The 16,087-nt window shown below is 47.9% G+C and overlaps 1 protein-coding gene and 1 long non-coding RNA gene across 2 annotated transcripts in view; one reads left to right on the top strand and one right to left on the bottom strand.

Annotated features, from left to right (window-relative positions):
• The window catches only part of LOC309612516, a 28,940-nt gene extending 21,435 nt beyond the window's left edge, over positions 1–7,505 (top strand). The window contains exon 2 of the long non-coding RNA XR_014235238.1: positions 6,598–7,505. This is a non-coding gene — a long non-coding RNA (uncharacterized lncRNA). The remainder of the gene's footprint in view (positions 1–6,597) is intronic.
• Positions 1–16,087, bottom strand: part of KCNK12 (potassium two pore domain channel subfamily K member 12) — a 51,194-nt gene that overhangs the window by 23,782 nt on the left and 11,325 nt on the right. The window lies entirely within an intron of this gene.

Here is a 16,087-nt window from a genome sequence, read left to right as displayed (position 1 = left end):
ATTGGGTCATTTGTAGAGACGTGGATGGATCTAGAGACTGTCATACAGAGTGAAGTAAGTCAGAAAGAGAAAAACAAATATTGTATATTAACGCATATATGTGGAACCTAGAAAATGGTACAGATGAACCGGTTGGCAGAGCAGAAATTGAGACACAGAAGTAGAGAAAAAACATATGGACACCAAGGGGGGAAAGCAGTGGGGGGTGGGGGTTGTGGTGGGATGAATTGGGAGATTGGGATTGATATGTATACACTGATGTGTATAAAATGGATGACTAATAAGAAAAAAAGAAAAAAAGAAAAAATAATAATAAAAAAAAATAGAAAAGAAGAAAACCTAACACTCGTTTGATTTTAACATGAGGGACAAACAGATAAACAAGTAGTTTTATAAAAAGAGGAAGAAATATAATAAATATTCAAGTAGATTTCCAAGGACAGCTAAGATGCTGAATATAACTGTTTTTTTCCTCTATGAGCAGAATCTTGTGCCAGTTTAGAAGGTATTAAGATGATAAGAATAGCCATCAACAGTTTTTAATATCTCTGGACAATGAATAGAGCAAACTTTTACATCTTATCTCATTTGATCATCACCATAACCCAGGAAAAAGAATGTCATCATTGTCCCATTTTATAGATGAAAAAATTGAATCCATGGGAGATAATGTGACATAAGTGGCATCTGACTTCCTCGAGTCTGAGCCCCTCTGCTCTCTCTCAACCTCATCTCTCAAGCCTATAGTCTTTCAGTGATAACAAGGGAAATATTTGAGGGCATATCAGTTTGTATTTTGTATACAGTGTTAATATACACTCAATCAATGTGTATCTACTAAAAATTTTACATGACAGTAATACAAAAAAAAGGCCAGTCCCTCTGATTGCTGTGCTAAGGACACCTGAGGGGTGGGTCAGGGAGTCCAATTCAGAGGCTGCAGCATCAAAGAGGTGGGGTTGCCCAGAGCAGGGCGTTAGCTAGAAGGGGACTGAGGAAGGGACACCAAAGGGAGGGCACAGACACAGGAGAGAATGAAGTCACTGAAGCTAGAGGAGGAAGCAGGAATGAGGGGAGGGGGCAGGGATCAGAAACTTCTAGAAGGGTCTAGTAAGATGGGACCCTAACTGTTCCCCTGGGATTTGGGGAGGAAGCTGGCTGTAGACGTGAGGGGAGGGAGTACAGCCTCGTGGATGCCAGACTGAAGGGGGCTGCAGAGGTGCCGAAAGGGGAAGAAATGAATGCATGTGGGGGACTGCCTTTGAAGCAGCTTATGGGGAAAGCTGGGACACCCACACCTGGGAAGGCCAGAGCCAAGACAGGCACTTCACTTACTTTACCTCAGGGAGTATTATGGACTGAATGTGTCCCCCCAAAATTCAGAGGTCGAAATTCTATCACCTTTGAGAGGTGATTAGATGAGGGTGGAGCCCTCATACATGGGATTAGTGCCCTCGTAAAAGGGGCCCAGAGAGCTCCCTTTCTCTCTTTCCACTATGTGAGGACACCGCGAGAAGGCGGCCATCTGGAAACCAGGAAGCGGGCCCTCACCAGACACCAAATCTGCTAGCGCCTTGATCTTGGACTTTTCAGCTTACAGAACTGTGAGAAAGAAATAATGTTTAAACCACTTAGTCTGTGGCATATTTGTCATAGCAGCCTGAACAGACTAACACAGGAAGGTTGAGTCAATTGCTGGAGTATCAGAGTACAGTGGTTAAAATCCCTGGCCCTGGATTCAGAGATTTGGGTTGCATTCAGCCCCCAGCACTCACTCAGAGCTACTGGCCAAGGCTTCATGTCCTCATCTGTCAAATGGAGACAGTATTACCTCCCAGTATGGCTGCAAGGGTTACCTGGGGTGGCTCCTGTGCTCGGCACAGAGTGGACACTCAGTAAACATGCTCCTCACTCAGGTTACACACCTTGCAGAGGTCAGAGAAGGGAGAATGCTTAGCTGGGCAGACCTCTGTCTTGGAGAAAATACCTAACATTTCATAACTGCATGTCAAGTGTCAGATCTTGCTTTGAAGGCATTCACTTCCTGTCTTAGTCCATTTGGGCTGCTGTAACACAATTCCACAGACTAGATAGCTTATAAACACAGAAATTTATATCTGACAGTTGTGGAGGCTGGAAGTCCAAGATCCAATCACCGGCAGATTCAACGTTTGTGAGAGCCCTCTTCCTAGTTCACTGACAGCACATTTTCACTGAGTCCTCACTGAGTCCTGGAGGAAGGGGCAAGGGAGCTCTCTCAGGTTCTCTTTTTTTTAATTATTTTTATTTGAATTTTTGAATTGTATTTTATTTATTTTTTTATACAGCAGGTTCTTATTAGTTATCTATTTTATACATATTAGTGTATACATGTCAATCCCAATCTCCCAATTCATCACACCACCACCCCCACCCCACCGACGCTTTCCCCCCTTGGTGTCCATATGTTTGTTCTCTACATCTGTGTCTCTATTTCTGCCCTGCAAACCGGTTCATCTGTACCATTTTTCTAGGTTCCACATATATGCGTTAATATACAATATTTGTTTTTCTCTTTCTGACTTACTTCACTCTGTATGACAGTCTCTAGGTCCATCCACGTCTCTAAAAATGACCCAATTTTGTTCCTTTTTATGGCTGAGTAATATTCCATTGTATATATGTACCAACTTGGGTTTCTTTTATAAAGGCACTAATCCGAGTCATAAGGGCCCTGCCCTCATGACCTACTCACTTACCAGAGTCCCCACCTCCTAATAACAACACCGTGGGGGTTAGGTTTCAACATATGAATTTTGGGGGGATGCAAATATTTAGACCATAGCATTCCCTCACATGTGCACTCACCTGTTCACTCACTTTTGTAGCATCATGAAGTCCCTACCGTGTGCCAGCCATGAGGTGTGTCTGCTGTACCAAGGGGCTTAGTGTCTGGCCTGGGAAGTTGGAGGGCATAGGCTCACCCCATTAGGGGCTTGAACGAGCCCAGAGACCCTAAGCAGTAAGTCCCCTCTTGTGGGAACTCCAAATGCCATCTCAGTATTAGGTCAGCTCATCAGAAAATAGCAACCATGGACCATATTACCTGCTCCCCACAGAAATGCCTTCACTGTGATTTAATGTTTTACCTCATGCCTTTAGGAAGGGGTGGTAGAAACATCCATTTGAAGGCCACGTCTGTATCTTTTGCAAAACCAAAGAAAAAACTATCACTGCCCATGCCCCTTATTTAAGACTTGTGAGATTTGTTTCTCCTTGAATTCAGGATCCAAAGTGCTGGTTTCCTAGGGGCACTCGTTCACTAGCTCCCTTTTAGTGAACGCTGAGCGCCCATCTGCCGGCTCAGTAGAGGCTCAGAGCCAGTGCAGTGATCAGTTGCTGTAGGACGGCGTCTAGCACGTGGCACATCTCTCATCAATTCTTAATTATTTTCAGCTCCCTCCCTCCCTCCCTCGTCCTCTTCCTTCTGTCCACAATATCTGTTGAGCGCCTGCTAGGGGCAAGCCCCGTGCTAGGATACAGTCCTGCCCTCTTAGAACGTACAGTTCAGCTTATTTTAGTTTTATCACCTAAATTTGTTCAAATCCTTTGTGGAAGTAAGCTGGCTTTTAGTCATGTATAATAAGCAACAGCAATTTCCAGAAATCTCCAAGTCATAGTAGTCCCACCAAATACATGGACCCTCTTTCTCTAAGGTGGTCTTTAAAATGCAGACTGACTCTCTGTCACCCAGGGGGGTCCTGACATGTTTCAGTTTGAAGGCAGGGGAATGGCCTCAATGACCTCTTGTCTCCCCAAAATTCATATATTGAAGCCTCTAGTATCTAGGGATGTGACTGTATTTGTAGATAGGGTCTTTAGAGAGGTAATTAAGGTAAAATGAGGTCATATAAGTAGGCCCTAATCCAATATGACTGATGTCCTTATAAGAGATTAGGACCCAGACACACACCAAGGGAAGACCATGTGAGGGCACAGTGAAAAGGCAGCCATCTACATGCCAAGGAGAGAGGTCTCAAAAGAAACCAACCCTTCTGATGACCTTGATCTTGGACCTCTGGCCTCCAGAATTGTGAGAACAGTAATTTCTGCTGGTTAAGACACCCAGCCTGTGATACTTTGTTTCCGCAGCCCAAGCCCCTGTTTGCTGGGCTGCAGAAGCCCTGCATTGCTGCGCCCTTGCTCGTTCTGTTTCTGCAGCAGCCAAGGCTGCAGGGAGCTCAGATGCAAAGCTCAGTTTCTAAGCCCTGATGGGGAAGGAGGCTGTGTTTATATTTATCCTGCTAACTGCAGGGGACTGTTTCTACCCAGAGCAATAACCTCCCGGGGGAGATGGGGGCATCCAAGGAAACAGCTGCCTCTGTCGGCCGGCTGGGTTCCTCTAGCAGGGCCCACACTCTCAGGCCCCATGCTTCTCAGCTTCCTCCTCCCTTCAAGCTCTCTTTGATGCCTGGCTCTCCTAAGCCCTACATGGGGCTCGGGCTCCCAGGCCAGAGTCTAGTCTACCTGGCACACACGGATTGTGAGGAGGATGACTGCTCTCACAACCTCTCCAGAACGTGCCCAGACCAAGGACTGGTGCTTTTGCAAACAAGCCCTGATGCTAATCTCACTTAACCCATTTGACTACAGATCAGAAGGTTCTATCCGTTGCACCACTGGCCCCTCCGAAGATGCTAATCTCACTTAGATTCAGCACAATACCAGGTACTTAGTAGGTGCTCAAAAACCAGAATAAAAAGTGGGGTTTTGTTTTGTTTAAGAAATTCAGTCTAGATTCATACCATCATAAACTGTAAAGCGCTTCTGCCACCTGTCCTCCTGGGAGCTCTGAGGGGATGGTCTCCTGGGAGTGGGTCCCAGCAACCCTGGGCTGTTTTGGGCTCCTGCAGCCAGCCAGGAGCCTACGGGAGGTTTCAGCTGGACCCTGGCCACATTGCATAGGTTGTTGTTTTATCAGAGAAATCGCTGCTGCACGGGGACCCTTGAGGTCCTCAGGGATAGCGTGAGGTGAGAGTACCAAAGCCAGGGGGAGGCGCCCAGGCTGCTGCTGCTGTGGAGAGCCCGAGCCTTCAGGAAGCCAGGACGCCGCAGGGACAGGCAAGAAAAGACAGGGAGAAGCTTACGGGTTTTCAGTGCTGGCTATGGAAACACTTTCTACTCCTGGTGGATAAATACATGGGTCAGTCTATGTGCCGACATGTGAATGTGTGCTCTTTAAAGGAATTGTTTGAGGTGGGAACTTTAATTTACTTGAGCAGGGGTGTCCATGGAACTATGAAAGAAAGATCCGCCAGGGCCTTACGCAGCAGACCCTGTCACCACCACAAATAGCTACAACCCCACTACAACAGCATGCATGACAACCACTTTTTTTTTTTAGCTCTGATCACTGCACTGCATCACTTTCCTTACGAGGCTTCTGCGGGGTTTATGGTTTTAGAGGTCATTTTCCCACAGTCTATGTACCTTTCCCTCAAGCATGTATGATGTGGCATATACATCATCTATACATGGCATATACAAGCATCTATAACACTCTCCTGTTTTCAGATGCACAATCTGAGGCTCAGAAAGGCATGGTCTAAGGCAAGTAAGTGGTGGAGGTGGTGTCAGAAATCGGGTCAGTGACCCCACGGTGGCTGGCCCTCCCCTTGAGGGTCTGTGACAACACTGTCTGGGGCTTTCAGAGCAGAAACCCGTGGGAAGCTCAGCTGTCCCGCTGGGTACTCCTGCCCCCCTGGCTGGACAGATACCCCAGAAGGCAATAGGGGGCATTCCCCCAGGCGTGTGCCCTGTTGGCTCTTTGGGAGAAAGGATGGTCGGGAGGTCCTGGACGCTGCTCCCGGACTGGTCTTCTGGGAGCTGGGCCAGCAAGCTGGGGTGGGGAATGGCTCGTCCCTCCTCTCCCGCTGCTGCTGTGATTCTGGAGATCTGGAGAAGGATGTTCCACATTTTTCAAGTCTCTGTTTCCCATCCCTCTGCCAGGGAGTGAGGCATGGTCCACCGGCTTCAGTTCTCATAGCTATTCTGCCACTGATGGGAGGAGGGCAGAGACTCTTTCCACCAAGGAGCCAGGAGAATGCCCCATCACTTCTTCTGGGAGCAGGCTCCCACAGATGTGGTGCTGAGTCCCCAGGGCCTGCCCTCCCTCGGCTCTTGGTGGCAGCAAAAGGCCAAGTAACATTCTTTTTTTTTTTTTTTTTTTAATTTTATTTATTTATTTATTTTTGGCTGCGTTGGTCTTCGTTGCCGCGAGTGGGCTTTCTCTAGTTGCGGCGAGCGGGGGCTACTCTTCCTTGCGGTGCGTGGGCTTCTCATTGTGGTGGCTTCTCTTGTTGTGGAGTACAGGCTCTAGGTGCACAGGCTTCAGTAGTTGCAGCAGGCGGGCTCAATAATTGTGGCTCGCGGGCTCTAGAGCGCAGGCTCAGTAGCTGTGGCGCACGGGCTTAGTTGCTCCGCGGCATGTGGGATCTTCCCGGACCAGGGCTCGAACCCGTGTCTCCTGCATTGGCAGGCGGATTCTTAACCACTGCGCCACCAGGGAAGTCCCCAAGTAACATTCTTGAAACCCCCAATTTCACCTCTTTTTTTCAGACTGACTCCACTATCTCAGAGGAAACCAACCTTGACCCTGATGCTGGAGGCACGGACATGCCCGAACCCCGCCTTTGCTGCCCCATCCCCTGCCTCCCCCTTGACATACACATGGTGTCTCAGGGATAAAACAGACCAAAGGAATTCTCATCATATCAGTTCTTAGCGCAGTCTCAGCCTGTCCCTCGAGGCCTCATAGCTCAGGGGAACCCCGCATCTCTCTGTGTGGAATGCTCGCCACGTCAGCTCCAAAGGACAGGGCTTGCTTACTGACAGCAGCACCTAGGAAAGCCTGTCTCTTTCAAACCCTACTTTCCCAGGCCTTCAAGATGGCTAGCACCATTGTTCTCCACGTTCTTACCAAAATACATCACCCCTGTGTGCTTTCCTGTCTGAGTAACTCATAGGTTGCAAAAACTGTAATTTCCTGGGATCTGTTTTAAATGCCCTTTGCTGGCAGATGTGGGCTCAGCAGGAGTTCTCTGTAATTTTCCAGCCTCCTAAATGGCCCCCCTGTAGCTAACATGTACCACGCACCGAACATAACTCACCCGCTTTCCACCCCGCCCCAGATGACCCAATTACTCACAGAGTCTTCAGCAGGGCCCTCCTGGGGGTCCCTGGCTAGGTCCTGGGCGGGGGTGGGTGGATGCAGTCATGCTTCTGACAAACTACAGCACATCCTCTCCAAGAAACACTACGTATCCAACAACAGGGATGCTTGAAAAGTTTATTTCTACATCATATACCAGTATATAAAAAGCAGGACCCCAAATTTTTGTCTAGAAAAAAAGGCTTGTAGTGATTCTATTTTAGCAGTGAAAATGTGGGGATTTTTTTCCCCCTTTCACTTCTTTTTCAAGAATTCTAATGAGCATGTATTATTTTAATGAATTACAGACAGCTCATTTTGTCATTATTTTTTACAGTCAGGGTCTGACAGCATGGTGGGGCGGGAAGTCACACACCTGTGAGAAGATAAGGCAGTGAGGGGTTGGGGTGGGTGGTCAGATGATCATAAGCAGAAGTGAAGTTAAGAAAGAGGGTTGGTGAAGCCTGCATTATCAGGGTGGGCTCTGCAGAGGAAGTGGCCCTCGAATAGCGCGTGGACTTGGGGGAAGTGCAGGGGGATGGATGGGAGAGGGTATTCTGGGCAGAGGTAACGTTGTAATGAGGACCCAGAGGTATGCGGTACCTGGTCTAGCTCGGCTACAGCTAGGGCAGCAAGGGGAACATTAACTCCCTTGGGCTTGGAGGGGTTGGGCCAGTTTGTAGAACCCTGAACTGTAAAGGAGGTTTCCCTGGAGGAAACCAGGGAGGCTGCTGCCAGAGGATGGACCCTTTGGGAGGTCTGGATACAGGCCAATGTCTTCCCCCAATTCAGTCCTTTTTTTTTTTTTTTTTTTTGCCACGCCGCACAGCTTGCAGGACCTTAGTTCCCCCACCAGGGATTGAACCCGGGTTCCAGTAGTGAAAACGTCAAGTCCTAACCACTGGACCATCAGGGAAGTCCCTCAGTCATTTATTAAGTACCTTTCATGTCTCTTAATTCCTCATCATTCAAGCAGCACCAACTTTGCCGCCCAGGGCAGAGTGGGAGGTGGGTGGGATGGCAGAGACGGTAGGGCCACCTGGGTTAGAATCTCAGTTTGGTCACTTGCTAGCTCTTTGATCTGAGAAAGCCATTTGACTTCTCTTTGCCTCGGTTTCCTCATCTGTAAAGTGTGGGTATGAATGGTACCTACTTCCACAGGAGGTGATGAGGATTGCAGGAGATAAAGTGTGAAAAGCACTTAGCATGGGGCTTAGAAATGTTGACCATTTGTGCTGTTACAGAACAAGGAACAGAGTTTCTAAAGATAGGGTGTAAGGCAGAATAGAGAAGAGGAAGGTGGGGAAATGAGTACAACCCCAGACTGAATTTCACTAAGCTCCTTTTGTTCTCTTTGGGGAATTAATTTGTTCAGGAGGCCAGCTGGCATTACCTAGGTGCTTTTTGGGGAAGAATCCACCCCCACGTTAATCTCCCAGAGAAAGAGACAACTACAGTCCAGACCAGATGGGGGAAAGCTGTAAAGGAAGTAGCACTTAAGGGGCCCCGGAACAGCCCCTCCCCCATTCCAAAACTTCCAATGGCTTCCCAGGGCCTAGAGCCATGGGTCCCAGTCATTTGACTTAGATGCCTATGACTCTGCAATTATGGCAAAGGCGTCTGGATTGATTTGTTCAAGTGAGTCTTGTTCTCAGCTGTCATAACTTTCTCCTACATCCTTGTGCTATTGGTGTCCAAACATATGTAAATGGTTTTACGATGACGAAAAGATGCATTTAAAAGTGGTATTGAATTAGTTCAGAGGAATTTGTGTGTCAATATATATTTTCCCTATTAATGAATGGATACCGGAAGTATATGTGACTCCTGTCAGACAGGTTCTGTAAAAATATCTCTAGCTTTTAAAGTGATCCTCACACTTAAAAAGGCCAGGAGACTTCTGATTTAAAATGATCATCTAATCACCTGATCGTATCTACTCTCCCTCCCAAGAATCTATGAAATGATTCTTCTATGAAATTCTATGAAATGAATCTATACCATCCCTATGATGGTAAAGGGATGTAAAGGCTCAAACACTGAGAAGGGGGAGGGAGATTTCCAGTGGATGAGGAATTTAAACAGACTTCGTTCGGGAAGGTGCACGGCACGTGAGAGTGGTGACTGGTGAAGGTGAGTGCAGCTCAGAGAGGACGATAGCCAAGGAGGGGAGGGAGATGAACTGTCCCCAAGAGCCCAGGATCCCCGGCCCCTATCCCTAGCCCTCTCCACCCAAATCACTCTGCACACAAATATTCAGCATAAACACACATAAACAAAACAACAAACATTTATTGACCCTTGGCCTATTATGTGGCGTCCTCCCCACAACCCCATGAGGCAGACATCATTGTGAGAAAGATTTGTACACAGCTGCTAAGTCAAATGTGCCAAATTCTGCTCTTTGTTCAAAGTGTGTACACCACTGGCTATAAAATTAGAACTATCAAATATCATGAGCCACTTAGAGCTCATGAAGAAACAATACGCATTGGCAATCTTTTGAATGAGTTTGGAATCACACAGCAGTTCAGAGATGATATTACAAACTCAAGGATTTGCCACCTATAGAGATACATAAGCTCCCCATAAAATGAAGGGGACAGCTCGTAGTGGGCTGATTTAAATGTTCAAAGTGAACAGCCAAAACAAGGGACTTCAAATCATCTGGTTGTTTCCAGGCAGTCTAGAGACCGGCAATTTACACTAACTAGATTGCCTGATTTAATGGCATAACTATATAGTGACTAATCAGCCAGAATCCTCTTCTCAAACACTCATCATCACTTTACACTCTTGCTCAAGAACATGTAATGGCTCCTTATTGCTCCCCATGCCAAGTCTAAGATGTTTCTGCCCAGCTTTCAAGACCCTCTGATATGACCTAAACCTATAAAGGCAGTTTTACCTGTTGTTGGTTCTCAACATGCCTAAGGCAGGCTGGTCCTGACCTCACTCGCGCTGCTCCCACAGGCCTACCCTGCAACCTGAGAGGTGGCATCAGACACGCTGGAATGAGCAAAGGATTTGGGGTCCAGCTTTACCACTCACTGTGTGATCTCAGCCAAATTATTAATAAAAACACTAGCTCATATTAGAGTGCTTATTAAATGCCATGGCCAGATGAAGCACCTACATTCATGGTCTCATACAATTCTGCCAACAACTGTGTGAGATAGGCACTGTTTTGTTCCCATTTTATAGATGTTAAAACAGAAGTTTTGGAAGTTTGTTCATTTGTTCAACAAACACCAAGTGCTGTGCTGTGCGCTGGGAATATAACAGTGGGTGCGGAGACGAGACCCCTGTTCTCATGGAGCAGGGAGTGGCTAGAGGTTAGGCAACAAACAAGTAAATACAGGAACTGGATGATTTAGGAAAGTGGTACATACTCTAATAAGACCGTAGTGTGATGGACAGCAGCTGGGGGTGAATGGGGGACACGATTATAGTCAGGTAGTTAAAGAAGGCTCCTCAAGGGGTGACATTTTAGTTTTAGATATTGAGGCTTGAATGTGGTTGAGAAGTCAGCCATGCCAAGACCCAGGGAGCTGGACTCCCAGGAGCAGGAACAGCAAATGCAAATGCCCTGAGGTCTAATAAGTCCAGTCTGGACACCATAGTGAGTTGAGCAAAGGGGAGAGCAGTACCAGTGAGGCTGAGAAGAGGCAGGGCCAGGGTCACACAGGGCCTTGCATGTCATGGTGAGGAGTCAGATTTCCTGCAATGGGGAATCACTGGCGGGTTTCAAATAAGGGAAGAGTTTGACTGATGTATACTTTTAAAGACCTCTTTGGCTGCTGTGTGGAGAAGAGGTTGTCAAGAAGCAGAAAGGAAGCTGGAGGATTGGTTAGGAGACTGATTTAGTTGCCCCAGCAACATACAGTGGTTGTGATCAGAGTAGACCAGTAGTGATGGGCACAGAGACAGGGGATGAAATAGGAATGTATTTTACAGATTGAGCTGACAGGATTTGATGATGAATATGGAAAATTAGAGAGAAAGAGGAATCAGGGCAGCTCTTCATGATGGTGCCATTTATTGAGATGAGGAAGACTGGAACAAAGCAGAAATCAACAGTTCTATTTTGGCCCTTGGACCTATGGTCTTGAAGCATAGTGTGGAAGATTGGAGTTATTCTTCTGGAAGTCATCAGCAGATAGGTGGGCTTTAAAGCCATGGGGTGTGAAGGGGATCAGAGGATGTGACCCCAAAATATGCAACTTTGGCATAAGGATTATTTTGAGCTGGAGGCAATAGAGAAACAGCAGACTCAGGAAAAGCTCTCTACCCTTCCCCTATCTGCCCAAAGGTAGGGTATAAATTTTCCTTTGTGAAGGTGTCCCCCCTCTCCTCAACTATACCAGGAAAGAAGAACAACTCTTAATAACCAGAGACACTTCTCACCCCAAGACTGTACAAATTGGAGTCTGCACAACAAACCTTACTAAAATAACCCTTACCTTCCTTTCCTCCATATATTTACCTTCTCACAATTTACCACTCCTAGAAGCCCAAACCCTTTTGCCTTTGCCTTATCACTTCTCCACAATTTACCGCTCTTTGTTAAAATGGTATATAAGCCTCAGGCTTAACTGCTTCTTTGGATGTCAGTTCTTTTCTATGAAGCCCTCCATATGCACACATAATAAGACTTTTCTCATGTTAATCTGTCTTTTGTCAGTTTAATTTGCAGTACTCCAGGTATAAAACCTAAGGGCATAGAGGAAAAAAGTTTTCTTCCCCTACAGGTTAAGTGACATTGTCTGGAGAGAGAATCCAGGGAGAAAGGCCTAAGGACTGAATGTGGGGCCCTCTAATAATGAGAGATCACACAAAGGAGGGGATTCAGTGAAGGAGACAGGATAGCAGCCAGTGAGGGTCAAGGAGAGCATGATGTCTCAGAAGCCAAGAGAAAAGAGGATTTCAAGGAGGAATGGCCAGTGGTGTCAAATATTGCTGAGTTGCTGAGTAAGATGAAGACAGGGAAGTCATCACTGGATTAGCAGAAAGGAGGCCATGGGGGATCTTATAAGAGCAGACTCAGTGGAAATATGGGGTAGATTCTGGATCGATGTGGATCCAGGGGAGGAAGGGAGATGTTGACTACTCTTTGGAGAAGTTTTCCCGTAAAGAGGAGCAGAGAAATGGGGAGGTAGCTGGAAGGTGATGCAGGGGTCAAGGGAGGGGTCTATTAAGAAGGAAGAAAAGAGAGCATGTTTGCATGCCAATGGAGGACAGACTGACAATGTATGGGAAGGGTCATGGCAGAAACAGTCTTTGAGAAAGTTGGAGGGGATGAGACCCAGTGAAGCAGGCATTTGAAAGTGGACAATCTGTCTGCTATCATAAGGAAGAAGCAGCTCCACATGATGAATGGATTTGCGGTTGTAAAGATGAGAGTCCCTGTCTGATGACTTTTATTTTCTCAGTGAAGTGTGAGCAGAGAGTGAGGGCTATGGGAGGCTGGAGGTGGGAAGAAGAGGGATAAGCGGTGAACTGACACAATAGGAAGGTAGTAGGAGGGTCTGCCAGCATGGAGTGTCCAGCTGGTCCCCAGGGTCACTAATTTAAAGTTGGACCAGTCAGCATGTTTGCATGGTTTTCTCCAGCCATGTGTAGCAGCTTGGGTACAGGTAAGGAATAGGTGGAAAGCTGGCATTTTGATGGTACCAAGTTGGGGACAGGGACACAATGCAGGGAGAGAGAGAGAGAGGCAAGGAAGTTAAGGGTCCTTGCAGAGGGAGTGAATCTAAGCTGGATTAGAAAAGAAATGAGGGCCCAAAAAAGATGATGGAAACATAGTAGGAGATTACCCGTTTGGGGTCCAAGGAATACTCTATTGGGTCAACAGAGGATGAGAGCTGGAAGGATGGGAGGGGGTGATCAGAAGGTGAGCTTTGAAGGTAGTGCAGTTCACTGGTCATAGCAAGGACATGGGTAGAACAGAGTACCTGCCAGAGTGGGATAGAGAAAAACATTGCTGTAGGTGAGATGGTCAAGGAATGTGAGGCCCGGGTCTTGGATGGATCACGCCTGGGAGACTGGAGAGGGGTGAAGAGGAAGGCAGTGAGCCAGACTTCTTCAGTGAATGAGCAGGAGATGTTCCCTGGCAACCCCACCAGTGAATGACAGCTGAAATTCTAACCCAGGCCAGGGCCCTCAGCACCTGCTCCTAACCACTACACTGCACTGCAAACTGTCTCTTGGTGTTGCAGATTTCTTCCTTCTTAAAATGGAGACACAGACAATACCCACCCGCCTGGCTGAACAATGCACATCGAGGAGCTTTATAAGGCACTTTCCGTCCATTGGGCATATGCTCCGTCGGCTGGACTGCTCCAGTGGACCTGGGCAGCTCGTCACTACAAGACACACCACCCACATTAGCTCTTGAAATACACACTTCTGAATTGCCCACTGGGTCATGTGTATTGCTCACTAATTCGACCAGAAGCCCTTGACTTTAGGCACTGGGCTGCCTCAGGGATTTGGGGTTTGTGTGAAGGTGGCAATGGCAGTAAATGGGACTTGATGTGGCTGACGGGTTGGGTTCCTGACATACTGGCTGCACGTTGCATCTCACTTTATTTATTTATTTATTTTAAAATTAATTAATTAATTAATTTTTGGCTGTGTTGGGTCTTCGTTTCTGTGCGAGGGCTTTCTCTAGTTGCGGCAAGCGGGGGCCACTCTTCATCGCGGTGCGCGGGCCTCTCACTATCGTGGCCTCTCTTGTTGCGGAGCACAGGCTCCAGACGCGCAGGCTCAGTAGTTGTGGCTCACGGGCCGAGTTGCTTCGCGGCACGTGGGATCTTCCCAGACCAGGGCTCGAACCCGTGTCCCCTGCATTGGCAGGCAGATTCTCAACCACTGCGCCACCAGGGAAGCCCTGTATCTCACTTCAAATGCACTGGTGTGCTTGGCTACATACAGAAGCCCCGGAGTGAACACCTTTGCAAATTGAAGCTTTCTTTTACAAAGTGAATCATCACCTGATTTGTAAGTGGAGATTTTCGTATTTTACTTTTTCTTAAACTGGTGCCTAGGCAGAGTTGAAAATCTTGGAAACGGCCAATTATTCACATTTATGTTCTTTCCACAAATATTCGTGGAGCCCCTCCCATGTGCCAAGCCTGGTGCCAGGCACTGGGGGATGGAGCAGAGAACAGGAGAGACAGGCTCCTGGGCGCTGGGAGGATCAGACCCCGCAGTTTCACTCAACGTGGGCAGAGTTTTGTGTTTTCCTTTCCCTCTCCGGCCTGGGCTGTCCCTGAAGCTTTTCTGGCAGGTCCTGGTGTGAGCAGCTCACCACGAGGTGCTCAGAATTCAGAACACTTGGCAGCAAGGGAATGAGGTCGTGGCCATTTGGAAAGGATTAGGGAAAAGTCACGCGGAGTGCGATTTGGGGCTTGTGTTTATCTCAACTGTAACTTTCCAGAAAGCTGGGACACCCCATTCCAATAAAAGCTTCCCCAAGTATTTTTAGAGGCATTGTGATGGTGCTGGGCTGTGTGGATAGGGGTGGTTTTCTGGATTTGTGGAATTGCATTTAGTTACTGATAAAACTTCTGTCCAATTTGTGAGCCAACATCTGGTTTCTAAGGGGTGTGCCATGGGCTGGTGATGGAAAAGGTAGAACTATTGAGCCGAGAGGCAGAATTCAGCGGGGCTTCCTTGTGGCTGGAAGCTGCGGCCAAGGCCAGGGCCAGATGGGGCATCTGGGTCGGTGGGAGAGCTGGGGCCAGAAGCCTGGCCTCATTGTTCAGAACTGAACTTTTCCCACCACTCCTGGGGCTCTGGGGGCTGAGGCTCAGAATCGTCTGGTTTGGTATCAATCCAATGATTCTGCCGGGCCCCAGGCAGGGTAGGACAAGGACCCAGCTGACTCAGAGAGCCACGGAGACAGCACTGTCCGCCAGGGGAGCCCCAGCCAGAATGAGCTAGCTGTCTACTGCACACCTGCCAGCCACTGAGAGATGGTTAAAGCGACGGCCCAGCAGAAGGGCCAGTGCACAGCCAGCCCCTCCAGCTCCACAGGGCGGGAGGGAGAGGGAGGTGCTGGGAGGTTCCTGGAGCCCAGCCTGGGCCCAGTTTTTTCCACTCTCTTTTTATTATTTCCAGCAGTCCAAGGTTTTCAGTTACTCACACTCATTTATTCATTCCGTCCATTCAACATTGATTAATCGCCTACTTTGTGCCAAGCATTCTGCTCCATGATTTGCAGAAACTACCTCTTTGCTTTTCAATTATCCCCATCTCCAGACACGGTGCCCACTTTACAGTAGTCATTCAATGCATGGCTGCTGCCATATGGCTATTATTGTCATTAACTGTAGCAGTGACAAGCACTACTAAGACAGAGCTCCTGACCTGGAGGAAGGAGAAAGGATACCTACTCTGTTCTGGGTCCGGTGCCAGCCTTTACCATACCTTACCCCACCGAACAGAGGCTGGTATTATTGCCAGGGAAACTGGCATAGAAACAGGTAATGACCACGTGTCTGGGGGCAGTAAGAGGGGCTCCAAGAAGGTCTCGCTCTAGTGGCCTCGTTTAAGCTGCACCTTGAAGTCCAAGTTCACTTGGTGGAAAATGGAGAGAAAGGGAAGAACATTCCAGGTGGAGAAAACAGCCTGAGCAATGGCCTGGAGGCTGAATGTGCCTGGGGTTCAGGGGTGGGGTGCAGGAGGGATGGCCAGAAGTTAAGAGTGGCTAGAGCTAGGGGTGCACCGGCTGGTGCTTGGTTTCATGCCTTCCCTCAATGTCTGGGTGGGTTTGCCTCCAGGACATGACCTTGGACAGTCCTGAGCTGGCCGTGTGCCCAGACTTTCCTGGCTGATGTGCTCAAGTGCGGACCTTCTGGTTATTTGCTTTTCTGGTCCCGCCACTCTGTGGCC

Source organism: Balaenoptera borealis (genome assembly GCF_965194805.1).
Source record: "Balaenoptera borealis genome assembly, chromosome: 15".
Lineage (NCBI taxonomy): Eukaryota > Metazoa > Chordata > Mammalia > Artiodactyla > Balaenopteridae > Balaenoptera > Balaenoptera borealis.
Note: the sequence above shows the minus strand (reverse complement) of the source record. Positions and strands in the feature narration are given on the sequence as shown.